The following is a 22,110-nucleotide window of genomic DNA, read 5'->3' as shown; positions in this document are numbered from 1 at the left end:
ATAACGATCGCGTCTCTCTCTCGGAACCGCACTTCAAAATCACTTTCTCTCATTTTTGGTCACCAAAAATAAGCTCGCGCCTAAGTAGATCCAATTCGTAAAATATCTTTTCAATATTCGCGACTCTCTCGCGATGACGCGTGTCAACCAGTAGAGGTCCACTTCCCATTCGGTAACCCTGGTACTATCACTGTTCCCAAAGTTCAGTTCCTTATCAAGCGGCGCGGCGTAAAGTTGGCAAAATTTACCTTCACGTTCACTTTACACATATGCCCGGTAGATCCAGTGTCAATACACGACTCGGTACCGTTTCCACGACCATAGATCACCACTTCGGTTGTAGGTGCTCGATATTACATCCTTACCGGACGCTCGCTACGGACACACTGATCTGCTGTCTTCATCCTCGCAACTTGTCGCGCACTTTGTTTTGATTTCGACGGATACTTCGAGCGACGATATCTCGCAACGTGACCGATCAGATACCGTGACTGTGAAAACACTCGGGTTTACCTTTCTGTCCTTGAGAAAGTGCGTATCGGTGTCTGTTGATCTTTTCACATACATGGCACCTTGATCGGCATTGGTCACTCTAGATTTGCACCTTTAACGTTTCAAGACTAGGTAAATTGTCACGTGACTTAACAGTGCGAATCACGTATCGCACGACGACGACAAACTATACAGAGTGTTTATCTTGACTATGGACACAATTCTAGAGTGTCCAGGCAAGCATTTTGAGTTAAGACACCCATGGTTGGAAACTCGTCGTAACGGCTCTGGAGGGCTTTGAAGGATTTGGTACCGCGCGCTTCTTCGCAGTGTAATAAATCAGACGTAATCACGTTCGATATTACGTTTTATCCAGCCGTAGACAACGGTACAAAGTTTTTGTGTTGAGTCAATTTTTAGTGAACAACTTTAAATGGAAACGACCATGCGGGGCTGCAAAGGTAAGCAACTGTTATCACTGACTAGAATCACGTGATATGCTAAGTACAAACAAGGCGCGAGTTTTGGACTAATTCGATATTTCTAACATAAACGAAGAACATCTAATATTCTGTCAATTTTGCACAACTTTGAGGGTGTGAACAAAAAAAAAAAAAAACATCTGTAATCGTAACATAAGATAAATGAAGCGATTGCTTATAATACAATAATATCAACTTCATAATTTTCGATCGCTTCAATATTTCGATTGAACGAAAACAAAAAAAAAAAAAAGGAGTACGCGTGGGGAATTAAATTTATTAATTTTTTCGCATTACGATATTAGCTATGAACACTAGTCTGATTACATACGAGCAATTGTGCAACAGTTTTAAACCAGAGATTGGTCACACGTGCGTTGTCAGAATAATATCACATGCTGCAGCTGTACTGCAGAAAAATCAACGAGAATAGGAATCTCGTAAAAAGAGCAAGTAAGACAAGTTTTATGACTAGGTAAGTAATTATATGGAAAATTTTTGAATAATTATGAGAAACTTTCTCTCCCCAAGTGGGGCGGTTCGTTAATACCGTTATATACATAGGTATATACATAAGGGACAATTTTCCCGGAAAACCTGGCGAACTGAGCGAATTTTGCACTGTTAAAATATGTGAATAATTGTTCTTCGAGAACTCGCTGTGGCGGATGAGAAGAATTTTTCCTCGTTGAACGGAATGACGCGTATTGTATACGTGTGGAAATTGTTGTACTCTTCCTTAAAAAAATGTTTAAGCTTTGAGGGAAATTGTTTTAAAACGACAGTGAATAAGAGGATACTTTGAAAAAATATATGTTTTCTAAAAACGGTTGATCCCAGGGGTTGATCACTGTTGTACCCCATAAACTTTGTTACTTCTTATAATCTCGTATAATCTGTATAATCCTTGTAATCCCTTGTAATCTTTTGCAACCTTCTAAAATCGCTTTATATTCGTCATATTATCTTTATAATTCTTGAAATTCTTGTAATCCTTTGGAATCCTTTGTTACCTTCTGTAAAAGCTCTTTGCATCCGTCATACTATCTTTATAATTCGTGAAATTCTTGAAATCACTGTAACCTTTGCAAATTGCTCGTAATCTGTAATTCCCTGTAATATTTGAAATCTTTTTTCAACCTTTGTAATTTTTGCAGTCTCTTTCCGATCCTGTACGATCTCTGAAAATTCTTTCTTCTTTTTAATCTCTCTGTAATCGTTTGTAATCTTTGTAATATACGTAATTGTAATATTTTTGCATCGTTCGTGTTATCTCTGCAACCAATAAAATACTAACAATATTTGGAATCTCGCGTGATTTTTTTCGTTCCTTGAAATCATTTATAATCTTTGCAATCGTCTTGTAATTTTTGTAAAATTTGCAACCTTTCTGTAACTACTTTTAATCTTTGTAATCGGTTCGATCTCGGCTATCACTTTGTAATTCGTGTCATATTCATGCCGATGTCTTTGAAATCCTTGTAATCTCTACGTAACAGTAATAAACGTACGCCGCTTCGGTATAGCGAATAATCCCACGGATTGGCAATTCAAGTCGTACCAAATTTTTCTACCCGAAAATAAAGTTTGCATGGTTTTTCTTTTTTGCTTCAATTTTTCTACATGACGAATAAATGCGAAAAAAAAAATAATACAATAAAAAGTATTAAATTGAGAAAAAAAAAAAAAATAAACAGTTTGAAATTTATATGTTATCTAGCTTAGTAGATTTTGCGCGGTCAAAAAAATTCCGCAGACCTTACAGCCGTGCAGAAGGAATTCCGCGATGGTGAAACGAGATTTCTTTTTATAATCAACAAACGCTGGAGTGGCAAACCGGCATGTAATCACTACGCGCGTAATCCACTCGAAAGCTGCATGAGCGAAAGTGGGCGGATTGGTATCAAGGATTCAGGCGTTAATCGGAGAAATTTTCAATTAGGCGAAGTACGCACTTAATTAGAGGGCTGGGTGGTGGGAGTCGAAAACGTAGAGGATAGGCCATACGCTCCCGGTAATCAGGGGAAACTATCCCAATAATACTATTCCGCAAACATTTCCAAGTTTGACCGTTTCCCGCTTGTGCTCTGCGGCTGGAATCCGAAGCGCCGGGTAGGCATTTGGAATTGCAAATCTGGTCGGACCTCCGAATACTTTACCTGCCGGCTATGCTTCGCTCAGCTCTTGGCGAACCTCAGTCTCGCACTTCTGCAATTATTACCTTATACTCTCTGCTGAGCAGCTCTCCGCTGCGAGATTAATAACGACCGCATGGCTGAAGGAATTCAGTTACGCTTCTGTGCGAAATGTTAGATATTCGTCTTCACCTGAAATTATCGTTGATAATTTTATTATTCTTTCTCAGACTACGCGAGAAAATTATTATTCGTTCGCTCGTTTACTCGACAATCGTACAACTCGCTGGTTTATTTTCTTTCGAGTTTGCTTTTTTTTTTTTGCCTGCGTTCTTTCACTAATCTTCCGTTTCATTACGTTCAATTTATTATACAATTCGTCGAGAGTTCTTTACTCAGCTTTTATTCGGATCAGAAGATAATGTATAATCGACAACGTGCAGATTTCGAAAATTGAACGGATTTCACGAACCTCGACGACCTGATCTAACGAATCTAATTAGTCAGACTTGATGAGATTTAATTTAACTCAATTAACTGGATAAACTCTTCGTGGAACTTTGTGAAATTCGAATTGGGCCTGATCGAGATTTAAAGGGTTTTTCTAATCAGACTTTACAACAGGATTTTCTAGGGACCTGATAATGAGGTGGAAAATGTCTAACTTGAATTGATGGCACTTTGAAAGATGCAGGCAAGATTTAGCCGCCTATAATTCAACGAACCGCATAAAACTGAAAGTAAAGAGAAAAACATATACATATATATATTTGCTCAATAATAGAAAAATTTCTTGAATAAACTTTAAAATACTTGAGGAAAAACTTGACGGACAGAATGGGATCTAACGGAAGATCGATAATCGATCCCTTCCTGTTATAAAAAAATGTGCGGAAACAATGCGAAAGGAAGTTCGCGACTTCGAATAAATAAATTCGCATCATCGTGACTGACGCGAAACGATTTTTCCTCCCCTTCTCCGGTCCCCCAATTTTCACTTCGTTGACGATAAACTCACCGTTAGAATAACTGCTGAGTGCGCGCGCGCGCGCGTGGAAAGTCGATTTGGTGAGACGTTGGAATTAGGAACAGACATATACCGACGAAGATTAATGACTGTCGCGTGTTAGTCTTCGATTAATAACAAAAAAAAAAAAAAAAGGGGCGGGAAAGAAGAAAAACAAACGAAAAAGGGACGAAAAATAGAATAAAAGTAATCCGGAACGCATTTCAATTATCGTGAAATGTCATTTCATTGTTGTTGCTGATAATGTGAAATTAGAGTAAAACTAGTAGCATAATGTTTAAACAATTTTCGAATCCCAGTCTCTTTGTAATACTGTACGATATTTGAAATTCGGTTATTCTTTGTAATCTCTTTGTAATCATTTTTAATCATTTGTAATACACGTAATTGTGATGTTGTAATTGAAAATAATTTTCAAAACTTGAAATATAAAACCGGGGTGTTCGGTTTTAGCACAGTTTTTTCCGCCTTGCAACAAGACTTTAACGTAATCGCTCTATTGCATGGAAATCAAATTATCAGAATATAGTCGAAAGAAAATAGAGCGACTGTCCAAAAATAATGTAAAACTGCGCGTAGCAAAGTTTCTATAGTTACAGTTGTGAAAATGATTTTAATTTTTTACTCATACAACCGAATGATGAATCATTAAGTTACGGTGACAAATGAATAGCATAACGAATTCTCCTCGATGATTATTATAATAATAGGTATTGCTTCCGTATACAAATACGCATCATATGCACGTTCCCTGATGCATAGAATGCAAATTACGCATAAAGTTACGTATATTCCGACCGTATAACGCGAGATGTATACACGTGTTTATAATCCAGTGATTACCGCTAGGCTCGAGTATTCGCTGATAAATTTTCATTACGATCCGTACGCAAACTCGAGAGCCGCACGCCTCTCTTCTCTTTCCTAGAATCCCGCGCTTTCAACGTAAGCTGATTAACCGCCGAACTTAATTAATTACACAGACTGAGCGCCGTCTGATGCTGTGCACAGCTATTGTATAATAAATAAACGCATTTTCTGCGCGAACGACGTGGACGAGGACGCGGAAACGACGAGGATGCTTGATGAAGAGAAATAAAACTAGTCGGGTGAAAGTAAGAGGTTAGCTTTTTTCCTGTAAACCACGGCCGAGAGGGTTGACCACTCGTTTGTTTGTGTGATGATCAGATTTCAGAATCGCCGGATTTCAAACGAATTCACATCATTGCAAGAATTTCATACGGATTCGTGGTATTTCATAGGTTTTCAAAAAAATGAACATGGGATTTTAAGGATTTTTTTGTGATTTCAAAGAGTTCAGGAATTCCACAAGATTTCACAGGATCTAAAAAAATTTCATAAGATTTTGGGGGTTTCTTTTCATTTCACGAGATTTCAGGGATCTTACAAGATTTCACTGGATTTCAGTGATTTCTTATGATTTCAGGAATTTTACAAAATTTCACTGGGTTTCAAAAGATTTAATAGGATTTTGGGGACCTCTGGTGATTTCACTAGTTTTACACGATTTCACTGGATTTCAAACGATTTCATAGGATTTCAAGGATTTCTTGTAATTTCAGGAATTACAGGAATTCGTAAGATTTCAAAAAATTTCATGATATTTTAAAAGATTAAATGAGACTTTACATATTTCTTGTGACTTCAAGGACATCTTGTGATCTAACAAAATTTCAAAGGATTTCAAAATATTTCACGAGATTTCGACTGATTTGACAAGATTTCATGAGAGGTGTACACCAGATTTTAAAAGCGGTCAAACTCCTCGGGCATGGCCAAAACTTCGTTAATAGATATGTTCAAATGCGGCAGACCAGGGTAAATTTTCGTACGAGAAGAATTTTAAAGTGGCGGTGGAATTTCAGTTTAAACAATGATGCAAAACCTTTTCAAACGAATCGTACATCCAATTGTAAATAATTAGGCAACAGCGAACTGTGATAGATTAGAAACTAAAGCTCGAGTAACAAATTGTATGAAAACTCTGAAAATATGAACTTCTTTGCATTTCAATTTGCCACCATTTTGTAACCGGAAGTCGAGAGATATTCAAAAATATTCCGTCGTATTTCCACAGAATAGCTGATTTTCTTTTAAAATTTCATTTGAATCGATTGGACCGTTTGTTCGGAATCAGGATATACGAACCGGAAGTAGTAAAAGTTTTGAAAATTCTTGTTGCGCATCTCTAACGAAAAATTCGTGTAAGTATGACGAAAATTTCGTTGAAATCGATCGAGCCATTCCTCTGTGATCCGTAGGTGAAATAATCGTTGAAGATATGAGAAAATTTATTTGAGATGACAAATGCAGACATTTTCAAGTATTGTACTACAAATTGTGAGATTCAGACGACAAAAGAAATGGAAAATCAACAATCGCGGGGAAAACTGGCAACAACTTGTAGCATTTATCCGATTGCGATAAGAAAGAATGGAAAATGCGAAAGCATCGAAAAAAGAGATACGCTGCCCCGTTATCGCCGGGCTTTTTCCCAGACTGCGTACAACCCGAAACACGGGAGATAAAAGTTCGCCCTGCAGGTGGGATGAAGAAGCGTGCCGAGCAACGCGGAGAGCGAACGTCTGCCCAATTTGTACATTCGGTGCCCAGCATCCGAAAGTTCTCGCCCTTTTTCTTCTTCTGCGTGAAAAAAGCTGCCCGCAAAAAGTGGCCCGCATATTCTGGGAGCCTACATCAGCGTGTAATCGGCCTCATCCATTTCTCCACGTCATACCGGCCCAGATATAAGGCGTAAATTATATTAGCGAAAACGGCGAGATTCAAGGTACAAACAATTTTTTCCCAACATGACAGAAATTACTTCTGCAATGGTTGGTTAATTTTTTAAACTCGTAATCGGACGCAATTTCACAGTAAATTGCGGCTCTTTTTGGAAGGCTGAAATCAAGGATACTGAATATTACTGAATGCAGACGCAACCGCGATTACAAAAAGAAAGGTAAACTTGGGGACAACGAATCTGAGACGGCTAATTTTTTACACTAGACAGTTATGTTGGCAACGCTGAGAAACCTGCAGCGCCACAGTCGGCCGAGCGCGAAACAAACGCAATCTCAATAAACGTAACATAACCCATGACCGTCGAATCTATCCTTAGAATACCGCGGGGATAATGACTTGTTGGATTGACAAGTATTTTAAGGTTAGATTCTACGGTCATGGGTTATGTGACGTTTATTGAGATTGCGTTTGTTTCGCGCTCGGCTGACTGTGGCACTGCAGGTTTCTCTGTGTTGCCAACATAACTGTCTAGTGTAAAAAATTAGCCGTCTCAGATTCAACGTAATAAATTTCTTGGATGTAAATTATTTGCCTAGATACTTATTGATTTTTAAAGTGACAGAAATATTGAATCAATCGACATTTTTTCGTTTTTCCCCTTCTTTCTTACTGTTATTCGATACAGGAAAATAGAAAATCTTATACGGTATACAGAAATTTGTAATCTTGCGAAATTTTAATAGAACATTTGAAAAGAAAGAGAAGCACAAAGAACATTATACTTATACGTAGATGCATGTGTGGCTTAGAAATTTCCTAGTTTACAAAAATTGAGACAAGTTTTCAACGAATTTCACCGGTGTGTTGAGCACAACTATCAGTGATATCTCTCGGTATTTTTAAAGCTACATTTACGACAGTTGGCCACCCTGACAAACAATCGCTCTCGGATCCTAGCGCGTGCGCATTAACATTCAACAAACGACGGACGACGACTGCAGCCATTAGAAGTTAACTCTGTATAATTAGGAAACATAAGAACAGGCTGGCGACAAATCTTTGAGAAAAAATTCCACGACATTTCCAAGTTTTCCAGAACTTACGCCCCAATTTTCCCTAAAATTTTCCCAGTTCCAGTAAGTTACTAAAACTTCAATCGTTCAGCTTATCAACCCTATATTCGCTTAAAATTCAATTCGAATTAAAAACCAAAATATAATGTAAAAAAAATTCACTCCGAACCAATCTTTTATTTTTCTCGACGTAAAAAAAAATAACCCTGTCACCTCGAAAAATCACTTCTAATTCCCACGATTAAAAATTGATATTTTAAATTTTCTCCATGACCGAAATAAAAATTCCCTGACAATTCCAGGTTTTCAGGTTTTCCAGGTACGTCGTCACACCGAAAAAGACAGAAAAGTGTGGATGAGAAGAAGAAGAAAATATATAGTTAGACGATACATTTTTGAGGTTATAATTATCGACGCGAGTCACAGATCGCATTGAACAAAAGGAGGGGGGGGGGGGTTCGAAAGGAAGCGGCAATTTGTACCGCTTATCGTCATCCGCCGCCGAGTGACACTTGGATACCCGGGTTGCTCAGACGCCGGTTAACGTAAGTGACAACGGCTCTTGCAGGGATTGACGAAGGCCTGGAGGGTGGTACGACTGAGGGGCGGTGGGGAGGGGGGGGGAGGGCGGTTCGTTTGTCTAGACAAACATATAGAGATAGAGAGAGAGAGAAAGCAAAGATAGTGCGGGGTGAGAGTGGGGCGAGAGGGTGGAGGTGGTGAGAAGGTCTCGAAATAAATTCCAGGGAATAAGGGTGCGTTCTGTATCTGCGTGCGATGATCGATACACGGTTTTCAGCCGGCGGCGTCTGCAGGTGAGGCCGACACGGATTATAACGAAATATATGTGGCGTATACACGGACAAGGTCACCGGCAAGGTTGAACGTTCGGCTTCCCCTGATTTGTAAACTGAATATACCCCGGTGATGTTCACCTGCGTGTATGGGGCATTCCGTGCCAACTGAACCAACGTTGGATCCTCAAGTTTTCTTAATTTGTGGAAATATTTTTATGCGATTATCGTAACTCCAAAATATCATCATGGATTGTTTCGGTTTTTTTTTTTTTTTTTTTTTTTTTTTACAGTCAATTTGGTTTGTTTGTGATTATTTATAAACTAACTTGTTTTTGGCCGTGATTTAAGGATGTGAAAAAATTACCAAAAATCTTTTGTCAGATATCAATCCGTACTTTTAAGCCTGGACACAGAATGGGCCATAGATTTTTTCTGTTCCTGTTGGGACTTGCCGGAGACGGAGAAAAATTGAAAAAAAAAAAATAAAATTACAAATAGCAGAAGCAATTGGCACTCTTTTGTTATCCGCTATACTCAAACATTTTTATACACAATCCAGGATTTCGAAAGATTTCTTACAAATTTATCCTTTTCGAGATGAAAAATTCCAAATAATTAATTGGCTTGAAAAAATCTAAAGAAACATCTCAAATATCCTGTGTTACATGTGAAAATATTGGCACAGCTACTCGCAGTAAACTGACTTTCGGTATTGATTTTTTTTTCAATCCATTTTCCGAAAGAAAGCTCGTCAAAAATAAGAAGAGCTCGGTCTGGGTCTAGGTTTAGAAATTTTTAAATCTGACCTAAGATTCTTCGGAATTTTTTCTGACTTTTAAACTACGGCCAAGAACACGTGTGTTTTCAAAAATCATTGTTAAAACTAATTGACTAAATGAAAATATGAAAAAATCAAGTTACCGTTTTGAAATTGAGACAATTGCATAGAAATTTTTGAAGAAAATCAGAAATGGTGAGGATCGAGTTGTCGTGGAATGCCCCGTACGTGTGCATTGTAATTAGAGGGTCGATCAGCCTCCACGTGAGACTGCGACCAATATTTGCGGACGTCTTGTACATGTAACAAATTTGTTGAACGTACGCGTGTTTCCTTTACACCCCAGCCTACGACTAGACTTAAGGGGTTATTAAGGGGGTAACCTGAATTAGAGCGTTAAAAAAAGTGAGATATTGGCAATTTTGTTTGTCGATAACAATGAAACAAATCTTTTTAAAACTTTTGGGATGTTTTATTACACATTTCGACATTAAAGAACTTCATAAGAAATGTTCCGAAATGTTTAACGTCTCTGCGCCGAAGTTGTTTTTGTGGGAAACAAGAAAAAAAATAAAAAAAAATAAAAGAAAACCGAAGAACTTTTCGATTGTTATGTAATTACCTTGTATGTAAGCCTAAAAAATATTTGAACGATCAAAATTTGAACAAATTTTGATACTTCGAAACAAAAGTTACGATTTTTACATAGAATATCATATTCTTAATCAACGCATCGAAATACCTAAGTATACCAAGTTTCAGATCGAACGGAGGTATGAGCTAAACGGAAGTTTATCCCCACTAAAATGTTGAAAAAAAAAAAAAGTGATTCACTGAATTTGTACAAAATTATAGTCTTTTGGATAAAATTAGCCTTTTGTGAGTGAAATTGAACGATTCTACTAGATATTTAACCATTCCGAAGCGTTTTTGAATGAAATATCTACACATCTAAGTTTCGATTTTTATAAATCGAATATCTTCTTTTTTTTTTCCTCTTTTTTTACTTCCAAGGAGATCATTTAAATACCCAATCCACGACTATCGCGTAATAAAGTAAATAAATAATAATAATATTCGGCCAGTTACCAACCTCCTCAATTTATGCACCCGCCGATTTTAATGGTACGTGTGTTTTTAAAAAAATACACTTTGCCGCTTGCAGCTTTGAAATTGATCGTCAAATAATTCATTCCCTCTAAACCGTTTGTTTTACTTTTTTGCCGTTTTTTTTTTTTTTATTTTTTATTTTTAATCCCTTTCTGTTTTAGTTTATTTCCCTCTTTTCGAGAAAGCCCTCAGGCTATAGAATTTATGTACGACGGAATAAATTACGAGCTTTGTTTTTTTTTTTTTTTTTCTTTTTGTTTTTTCTTTTTCTGTTCTCGTTTTTGCGATTCGATCTGGTACTTTTTTACACGTATATAATGCGCTAAAATTGCGGCGAGTCAATGTTCTGGAATAATTTTACTCTGGGAAAACCGTTGAATTGAAAAGGAAAGTGAATTTGCAAACTTGGCGTTGATTCGAGAAATTAATCGAAATCAAATCTTACAAAACATGTAAATATGAAGAATAATTTCGTGTTCTTGTTTTTTTTTTTTTTCTTTTTCATTCACGTGTAAACACATCGATAAAATTAAACAATTTCTTTCCCTACGAAAGAAGTAAATTAATAATTTGAAAACTGACTTTCTATTTAATGAATGTAATTTTCTCACGTAAAAATTCAACATGTTCAAAGGATTTCTGGACACCACGATCAGTGTAAATTTCTAGACGACGAAAGTTTTTGCGAATTTTTAATGCTTTCGATGTCATAGTTTTTGGAACAATTCTCTCTTTCGTTTTTACACTTGAATAGAATAATTAATACCGCTTGAAAGAATTGCTTAAGCTGTAAATAATGTAAAATTAACGCTGGAAATTGTTATTACAATAAATTATATCGTCAGTGAAATGTTTCATTCAATCTATGTAAATACGAGAGTTAAATCCCTGAGTATATAACAGTGAAAATACACGGCATGTGTAATAAGAGAAGTATAGACACAGGGAAGTGGAAAATTATAAATGCGAGAACTTTTAATTTCATCTGCATACCTACACATCGAATATAGGTAGGTACGTAAATATGCCAACCACTTGAGTAAAGTAGCCGGCTAGGTTAAATACCAGGATTAAAATATACGCGACAGCTGTAGAAGCAAAGTGAAACGAATCTGAAGAGTGGACTTGTTGAGCGCTGCGAGCGAGCAACGAATAGGATTTTTATATAATATCGAGGGTGAAAAAAAAGGTGTAAGACCCTTGGGAAAAAAGGGAGGAAGGGTTTAAAGATGTAGAAAAATCAGGAAAGATAAGGGTCGTAATATCCGATTTGCAAATACGCGAAAATCCGTTTTACGGAATTCGAAAATTTACAAAGTCGAAGTAGGGAAAATCAAAGGGTAGAAAGGTCAAAGTGTCTCAAAACATGGAACGATCAAAATTCCACACCGAGAGTGATTTCAAGTCGTATAATCAAAAAATAAGTTCTTAACTTGATTCTTTTATTTCGCATCAGATACGAAAAATATAGTTCCGGGTACACAATGAGAATAAATTTTGTAGCTTGACCTTTTTCAAAATTCTCAAATAATTCTTCGAAGTTGTATTTTCTATTCCAAACGTTTCAAGACTGGGCCGATATTTTACGAATTTTTTTTTTTTTTCCAGCACTTGCAATTTTTTCGGTCAACTAAAACATTGTTTGAACGGTCTGAAAATTTCCGAAAAATTCTCAAAACATTTATTTTTCATTTAGAACATTTCTAGACCGGTTCCATTATGGAGCAATTTTTTTCTAATTCTTTTGTCACATTCATCTTTTTTTCATCGATTTCTTACTGATTCAAAAAACGGAGGAAAAAATCGGCCCATCGTGAGCCCAGTTTTGAAATGTTTAGTAAAGGGAATACAATTTTTGAGAATTTTAAAAAAGGACATTCTCCAAATTATTCTCTATATTTATAATAATTGACCAATAGTACAAGATGTATAAAAAAACTTCAGGATAAACTCTTACAGAGTTGGGACAATTGCAGAAAAATTTTTTGTTTCTTCAGCGTTGGTTGGGTTCGCATGGAATTCCCCCTGAACATGTCGCAATTCTATATAATACAAAAACGATTCCCGCGTTTTTAATTCAATTTTTTTCTACCCTTCCGCATTCCTACTTTATAATTTCTTATTCCGTCCAGAAGGCAGAGTAAATACCTAAAAAATTTTTTTCTTCTTCTTCTTCTTCATTACCCCGGCAAAACGATAGCGAAGGTCGTTAATCAGGGTCCAAGACTATGCTAGCGGTATAAGGAATGAATTTTCCACCCGAAAAGACCGATAATAGATAATCGCACACGGGGGTGGTGGGGAGGGATGGAGACCGAGATTCGGGATTCGAGGCGGCTGCTTACGTATCCTAATCAGAAGATTTCTGCGGCGCGTCCCGAGGTGACAGGGGTGCTAATGGAGGCGGATGGAGGCAGGACGCCGCCGCCTCCGCCACCTCAGAAGCCTCATTTTTCACGCAAGGGTGGGTTTCCTGCGTCTCGCGACGATCTCTTTGCCGCCCGCGTGTAAGACTAGATAGCCGGCAATTTTCAGGGGCGGAAGATAAAGGCGAAAGGGGAGGGAAAAGGGGGTGAGACCCGACGGAAACACGGAGACGAATTTGTACACACGTTCTGCGTCTTCGCGTCGTAAGGTTTTCCAGACGGAACAATCACCGGCACGGCAGAAAAACTAATTTTCATCATCATTTTTATTCATCTTATACCTTGTAATTACTACGAATTTTTTGTTTTTTTTTTTCGTTACTACCATCTGAAAAACTTGTCGTTTGTTCAAAAATCAGTTAATATCACGTTTGAACGACACGAGGAAGATGTGTTGTTAATTTTTGAAATTTTTTTCTTTCACAATCAGCTGACTATTATGAAACTAACTTTATTCGAAAGAAATAAAATAGTTGCTTCCATTTTTATTTTTTATTTTTTTTTTCTTTCCAAGGTATTTTAAAGTGAATTGATGAATTTTTCGATAAAACTGACTTTCGAGAATCATAATTTGGGAAACGTTGAAGCGGCGAATTTCGCTCGGTGAAACACTTTTGTAGAAAACTTGATTCTCTGGAAAATGCTTTCAAGAAATTTACCGTTGAGTGAAAGCAATTTAAAAGAAAGTGATATCTTTCTCATGTCATTTGAACGGAAAAAGTTCGAATTTCGACAGCGGCCTTATAAAATTGAATTTAAGAGAAATGCTCTGACGATTTTTTTTTTTTTTATTCTCCTGGTTATAAGAAAAGAAAATTTAACTCTCGAACGAAACACTCTGACAACTACACCGATTTACATCAAACTAAACCATGTATAATTGCATTGTATAATCACTAAAAAGAACAAAAAAATAATTTTTACAGCCATGCGAACCTTTTGAAATACATCAAAATTTCACGGACAACACATAAAATTATATTGAAATCACAAGAAAGATACGGAAATCGTTTTTCGTGTTCTAAAATTTATTGAAATACGTCACGGAATGTTTGATACGTTGGTTAAGATTTTATGAAAATTGAAAAATTCATGGAACGAAATTGTTAAAAAATTTCTCAATACGAATGGAAAAGTTTTGAAACAGACGCGACACTTTTTGAAATACCAGAAAATTATAAAAATCGCGTGTATTTTATCGTGAAATCAGGTGAAATCTGCGAAATTATACATTTGCAATCTCCGGAGAAATTAAGCAGAATTTCGTACAATTTTACTTTTCTTCTTCCAGTTCCTTGTTTCCTTTCCGTTATCGCTATTCGCATCAGCGAATGACACTTAAATTGAAGTTTGTTGTGCGCCTAAGAACATCTAGCTTATCCAGAAAAGCTTATTGCAGAGAGAAAAAGAGAGAGAACCCCTAAAAAGTAAGATTTTACGGTGTAATTAAAAAGTGATTTAAAGAAGATTTAAAACAACATCTACAGGTAACGCCTACAACTAATAACTCGCGGCACGAAAGATGCCCTGCATTATGTCAGTGTGTGTATAAAAAAAAAGGGTGAACGTTCTTTAATCGACAAACTTCAATCAGCCAAGCTTGTCTAATCTTCGTAAACCAATTAAACAGCTATTTAGTGCGATGGTAACGAGATTAAATTAAGGCGGTGATTAAGAATATGAATAAATAATTTACAGACATCGAGTGACGTCAGTGTATTGATTACGCGTCGAGTATTACTATAATATTAGTCAATTGAAAAATGATAAGCACTGTGAAAATTTCAATAAGGAATTTAAAATGCTGATCATTGCTTTGAACGTAAATTGAAATTAAAAGATGATAAATAAAAGCTCAATTATTCTTAGTTCGTACAACGAACGAATTTACATCGGTGGAATATTTAGCCTCAAGTCTGCCATTTTTACATTTTTGATAGTTAATCAAACTAACATCAACAAGTTCTAAACGATCTCAAAGTAGCTTCAAGTGATTTCAAACGGTTCAAAAATAGTGACAAAGGGTTTTGAACTGATTTCAACGAGTTTCAAATTATCTCTAAATGATTTGAAGTGAATTCAAATGGTATCAAAATAATGTCAAACTGATTTCAAAGTTGTTTTAAGTAATTCGAAGCTATTTTAACATGACGAGCAATGGTCTCAGACTATGAATTCCAACAAGTTTCAAAAGATTTCAAGATGGTATCCAAAACTTGTCATAGTTATTTAAACTAATATTAAAGAGTTATAAACGATCTCAAAGTGGTTTCAATTGATTTCAAAAAGTTGCAAAATAGTAATAAAGGGTTTTGAACTGATTTCAACGAGTTTCAAATTATCTCTAAATGATTCGAAGTGGAGTAAGGTGGTATCAAAATAATGTCAAACGATTCCAAACTGATTTCAAGGAGTATTGAACGATTTCAAAGTTGTTTTTAGTGATTCCAAGCGGTTTTAAAATAATGACCATCGGTTGCAAGTTGATTCCACACGGTGTTAAACTAATTTCAAGCAGTTCAACCATCAATCTGAACAATTTCAAACCAGTTACAAGAAGTTTTGAAGGATTACTAAGTGAATTTCAACAAATTCAAATATCCTTTTGCGACTTCCGAGCAACTGTACAGGCAAATATACTCGACGCAAAGAGGCACATAGATATTCATATACAATATACAGTATATATGAACATACAAGACTCTCGACATAATCTTATCCAGCATCCCTAATATCAAGCCAATTGGAAATTGTACAGGGTATAAGGACGCAAGGAGGATCCCATGCCTATAGATTAGCATATATGTACATGCACGCTCGTACAGAGACGCGTGCGAGCCTGATATGTACAGACAAACAAACGTACAACGATATCGGTATGCAGGGTACATGTATAATACAGTATGATGGTAAGCTTTAGTGAACTCGAGGCGGCGTATACGCTAATTAGTTGAGCTCGAGAATTAACTCGTTATTATATTGTTACCATTTGGTTGTAAGGAGGATAGAGAGAGGGAGAGAGTAAGAGAGAAAGGGAGGAGGAGGAGGTAATGGAAGAGGAAGCACAGTGGCAGGCATGGAGCCGTGTTACGCGCTTACAGGCAGGCGGAAATTAGGGGTGGCGTCGCGGGGCGAACGGGGGTTAATTTATTCGGTGTAATCCAACGGCCATAGAATCTGCAGATGAAAATTTATGGGCCAGTCGGCGTACCCTCCGTAGATCGATAAGTGCCCTTCCACCCTGCGCCAAACCCCCTTTTCTATATCTATCTCTATCCCTCTCTACCTCTCTCTCTTTCTCTCTATCTCTCTCTTTCTCTTTCTCGATTCAGAGTCACGGCCCAACCTGATTTCCTATCACGTACCGAACAACTCCCCAAGATTTACGAATCGGTATAAATATGCCTCCGGAATCTAACTACGGGGCAGCTGGACCGAGGGGCTGCTTGTTCGTTGAAATCGCAAATCAATTTTGATAATAAAATTTCTCTGAAATTGCAAAGAGTCACTGAAATGGTTTGAAGTTACTTAAAAATAGTACGGAACTGCTTGAAATCGGTTTGAATATGTTCGGAATGATTTTTAAGCTGCTTGAAGCCACTTGAAATGATTTTAACCGTTTGAAATTAGTTTGACACTGTTTGGAATCATTTTCAAACTGATTGAAATCGTTTGAAACTCCTCTGAATCAGTTTGAAACGGTTTGACACGATTTCGATGCAACTTGAATTCGCTTGAAACCGTTTGGAAATTATTTAAAACTCGTTCAAATCAGTTTGGAATTGTTCAAAATAATTGATTGAGAGCTTTCAGACACTTGAAATTATTTAAAACCGTTTGTCATCATTAACAAACTGCTTCAAATTAATTTAAAACCGTTTGAAATCGTTTTTCACTTCATCTTTGAGTAAACAGCACCTCGGTCTTGAATAAGGCTGATTGTCAAAGTTATTGACATTATTTTCATTAGCTTCAAGGTTTGTTAATGACAATTGGACATTCATATAAAGCTAATTAAGTGATGCTGAGATCTTGTTAATCTGAAAAAATGTAACAAAGTAAACGAATAGATTTAATTTTACGACTCTTACAAAATTTACTACCGATAGATAAACTCACGGTGAATAGTTACAACTTGTATCGTATTGTCGGAAAAGAATATTCCAACCCTTTGTATCAAAAACAAACATAGCATTGTCCAAATTTGAACCACACGCGAATATTTGATAGACTGATTAATTCGTTATATCAATTCAATAATTAATCTCTCATAATACAACGTGAAATATAAAACATCATACGTTTAATTAATTTTAAGTCAAACCATAGTCAAACATCCATGGATTCGGATATAAATGTAGAAGAATGTTTTTTCAAACAAATCGAAACGCAGTACTAATTTCCTTGGTTTAGTTCAGCGTTAAAAAGTACACGGAAAAAATTATGTGCCTAAAATAACTTCACTCGAGAAGCGAACAAGGTATAAGTTTATTTCGTACACATCGTAGGCGTGAGAATTCGAAAGCGAAATACGACGAACAGAGGAAAAGACGTTGAAAGAAAGGATCGTCAAATTAAACTTAATTCAATCTTAAACGCCCGGCGGTTGTTTAGGCGTTACGCCGTATAAAAAATTTGAGTGAAAATGAAAAGGAAGGCAGAAATATTGGCGATGAGGTTAAAGGTGGGGGAAGGGGGGGGGGGGGGGGGGGAGTCTGTCAAGCAGCGAAGCCGCCGGCGGGGCTTCGCTTTGGGCAATTTCGTTAATTTCGTTAAAGTCGAGGTCGGGACTTGACGGAGAGGGAAAGATCAGGAAGGCCCTTCTCGCCCTTTTCCCTCCCCCGTCGTCGGCCACGCCGCGTCATGATCAAACAGTCTTAAGACAAGTTATCCGTTGATCTTGAATTTGTGTAATGAGCTTTGGTGAACTGATTACTGGGACGTCTCTGCACGGACGGCGGTTTTCCCAAATTCTTAATATGTACGTCGTAATCAGATCAGCTCGCTTCGTCGATCCGAAAAATTGAAATCAAATTAGATGGGATAAGAATTAGAGGAGAACCGACGTTGAAATGAAAAATAGAACAATTCTTACTTCCGAGCGACGCTGTTTTTCGTGTTTTTTTTTTTTTTTTTTTGGTTTTTTTTTTTCTCTTTTCGTTTTTGTTCTTTTTTTCTGTACACCCTGCAGAAAAAAAAAAAAAAAAAAAAAAAAAAACCATACGGTTAGACACGCAAGGCCGTCGCGTAAAAAGCGCGAGCAGAAATGAAGCGGGCGGTTTGGTTTAGGTGGGACCTAAACGAGTGTCTAGATCAGGAGTAAAGGTGATGTGGGAAAAAAATTTGGATCGTTGACGAGCCTGATTGGGCGACTTGATGGGTTGAAATTATTTTGCGTGTCAAATTGCCCGGACGAAATAACAAACTGAACGAATCGTCGTAACGAAAAGTTGGATGTCAAAAATAATCGTTAAATAAATTTCCAACAAACTTAAACATCAGGAGCCAAGATGTCAACGATTTGAAAAACTGTTTTTAAAATTATTAAGTTGAAAATGATTGTTTTCCTCTGTTTTTATTCCGATTCTCATGTTTCTTGGATCGTTGAAACGGCTGAACAGATTTTCAAAAATTCTTTCAACAAAGTTCAAAATTTTTTACAACGTATTTTTCCTCATCTCAAAAATATTTATTCATCATTAAGTGGGTAAAAGGCACCACTTTGTCTGCGGAGGTGAACTTCTGAATACAGTCCTGTAATGTAGAGCCATTCACGAGCAGACAGACATCCAGGTTAGGTACATACTAAATTCTTAATGTCCTGCGCCGAGTTTTTCAACGTTCGTTGTTTTTATTTCAAGATCGCTCCGTCGAACTCCTCAACGACTGCGAAGCGAAGACTATTATATATATATATATATATATGTATAAACGCGCCACAGCGATCGGTCGTAATTGTGATCAATGATCGCTAATTGATTGATGAGCTTTTTTTCTTCTCCTTTTTACCTCCAACCTCCTTTCTTTGCTACTATTTGAACTAAATGCCAGACGGCAGACGGTCCTTAGACATTAGCTTGAACCAAATTACGAGTCTGGCAGTCTGGCTTACAGTTTTCGGAGACGTCGGTGCTTCTTATTTTCGGTGTTGAAGGTGTACCGAATTACACTTTGGAAATGTTGGCGAGCCGAAGACCGATACTTTTTCCGTAATTTTATTACGAGACGTTCGCGTGTTGCGGAATATTTAGCAAATTCATAATTTGCTTGGTACGAATCGAATTCCACCCGACGATACTGACGTGAATAACAAAAAAAAAAAAAAAAACGTTGAACGTAAAGAGGATAATCAATGGACCTTTAAAGGAGACTTTCCCCACCGAAAAATTTGCTTGTAACCTGCTAAATAACTCAAAAACGCTATTTTTTTAGTAATTGTGTCAATAATTCCGTCACTGATGAACGAAATTAGTAAATTATTCTTCCCGAAACTTATAAAACGCGGAATCGAAAAAAAAGCATGAAACTTCGGTAGGTGGTATTCACTTATTGAAATCGCAAAGCACTTTGAAAACAGTTACTTTAAAATCGCTTGTAATCACTTAAAATCACTTGAATTCACTTGAAATCAGTTGAAATGCCTCGCAATCACGGTTCAACGTATGAAATCGCGTGAAATCGGATGAACCCCTTGAAATCGTGCGCCAATTCACTTGTTGAAATTATAAACCACTTTTCGTAAGCAGTCATTTTAATGATGTTTAAAATCACTTGAAATCACTTGAAATCAGTTGAAATCGAATGAAATCGTATGAAATCGTACCCGTATTCACTTGTTGACATCATAGACCACTTTGGAAAGCAGTCACTTTAAAATCGTTAAAGATGACTTGAAATCAGTTGAAATCGAATGAAATCCTATCAGATCCCTTGAAATCGCTTGAAATCATTTGAAATCCTATGAAATTGCATAAAACCACTTGGAATCGTTTTAAATCGCGTGAAATCGTGCCTGCAGTGTTCACTTGTTGTAATCACGAAGCACTTTGGAAAGCAGTTACGTCGAAAAACGCTTGAAATCGCTTGAAATAATTGAAATCATTTCAATCGCTTATCAGCCGATCTACGAATGAATCCCCCTCGGAACTTTCCTATTGATCAACCCGATATCTTTCTGATCGAAGGTGACTTTTTTTTTTTTTTTTTTTATTTTTTTTGTGCGTTTGAATCTTGGCCCCCTGCAAATATAATACATGATCAGAATTTGATTTAAAAATTCAATCGACAATGATTCATGTGTCAAGCCGATAATTCCGATCACGGAATATCGAACGGCCTGAAGGTTTGCTTAAAAATGAGAAATGTATATTTGGAAACGATATTTCTTTTTCATCAGGCTTTACACACGCGCAAACGGCACGTGAATCGTCCCTCATGATTTAAACATATAATACAAGGGACGAGATATCTTTCCCTGTGTTTTACTTTTATATCGTTCTTTTTTTTTATTTCTCTCTCTTTATCTTATCGACACCTTTCCCCAGCCTAACGCGTCTTTGAGACGACGATCAAATCCTCGCTGCGCGTCACGTTATACTTTACTCACTCAATTATTCATACTCACGAGGGGAAGAAGTGATCTCGTCCTCTCGGAGAATACGAAAAAAAAAAAAAAATAAATCAATCAACGATGCGATACATTTTCCGCATTGCGCGCTTCCTGCTTATGCTTTCAATTCGCAACACGTTGGTAGCATAATACCCACCATGTTTCGACTCGAAGGTAGGTTCCGCACTTTTACTGAAAATCATACGAAAAATTGTCAGCGAGAAAGAGAACGAAAAAAAGAAAAAAATAGAAAACTCTCATTCGTTAGATTCAACAAGAACAAGTCTGATCTTAAGTAAATCTAATTCAAAATGCATACCGCACGCAATATTTTGATAGTTTCATAACTCCAATTCATCGTACTCTACATTTTTTTTGTTTTTTTTTTTTCTCAATAATTTCATTATATCGCTATATTTAAATGATTGTCTTTTCTTAATCATTCCTTTAATAAAAATCCAATTCTCTTGACTCGGTAACAATGAGGATAAATTGAATTCCTTTTTTCAACCGGTTGAATTATTAGAACAAACGTATTTCACGGTTGACGAACCACCTCAAATATGAAACACTTTTGTCTCATTCGAATGTTGCGAAACCAGTATTGAAAATTAATACGCAACAATCGAAATAAAGAGAAGAATATGACCGAGCTGTGCTCGTAACAAACATCGCTCGCTTCGCAATTTCCCAGTGATTCTACAGCTGTTAAATTACCCTCAGCCTGCAGCCCGTTGTGATAAAATGAAATGAAAAAGTATGATGAAAAAATGTTCGTGCAAAAATAAAAAAATAAAATACGTTAAAAAAAAGCACAACAGAGTTAACAAAAGTAAAGTACACACATCGAGATACGTTCCTCGGATGTAAAATGAAACGACAAATTTACAGTAGGCGTACTAGGTAGAGAATAAAAAAATGATTAACCATCCCCTGTGGCTACGGTATTGTTATATATATATATATACATATATATGTGTACAGTGAGAATGTAAATATATACCGTGTATAATACACTGTGCGCAGGAAAAATCTCTTCCAATTAACCAGCTTCGTTTTTCGAAACGAAAAGAGAAAGAGAGACTTGTATTTTTTCAACTCATCTTTCTGTTATTCCTTTGTCTCTTTTTTTCCCCTTTCTCTTTTTTTTTTTTTTTTGCTCTTCTCTTTTTGGTTCCTACCGCCGCCGTAAAAATGTGAAAACGAAAATCAAATTGAATCTGATTTCCCGTACCGGCACACATTGCGCTTCCTGTGTAATACCTAGAATGCACACGCATACCAACGACTATTTGGAAATATTATTACGGTATACTATGTTTAACCTGCGGGGCTGACGAGTTGTGCAAACTGGGAAAAAACCGGACAGTGCCGCTAGTCGTTTGTTTCAATTTGGACATTTTTTACGATTCCAT

This window comes from Neodiprion pinetum, chromosome 7 (assembly GCF_021155775.2).
Source record: "Neodiprion pinetum isolate iyNeoPine1 chromosome 7, iyNeoPine1.2, whole genome shotgun sequence".
NCBI classification, from domain to species: domain Eukaryota; kingdom Metazoa; phylum Arthropoda; class Insecta; order Hymenoptera; family Diprionidae; genus Neodiprion; species Neodiprion pinetum.
Note: the sequence above shows the minus strand (reverse complement) of the source record.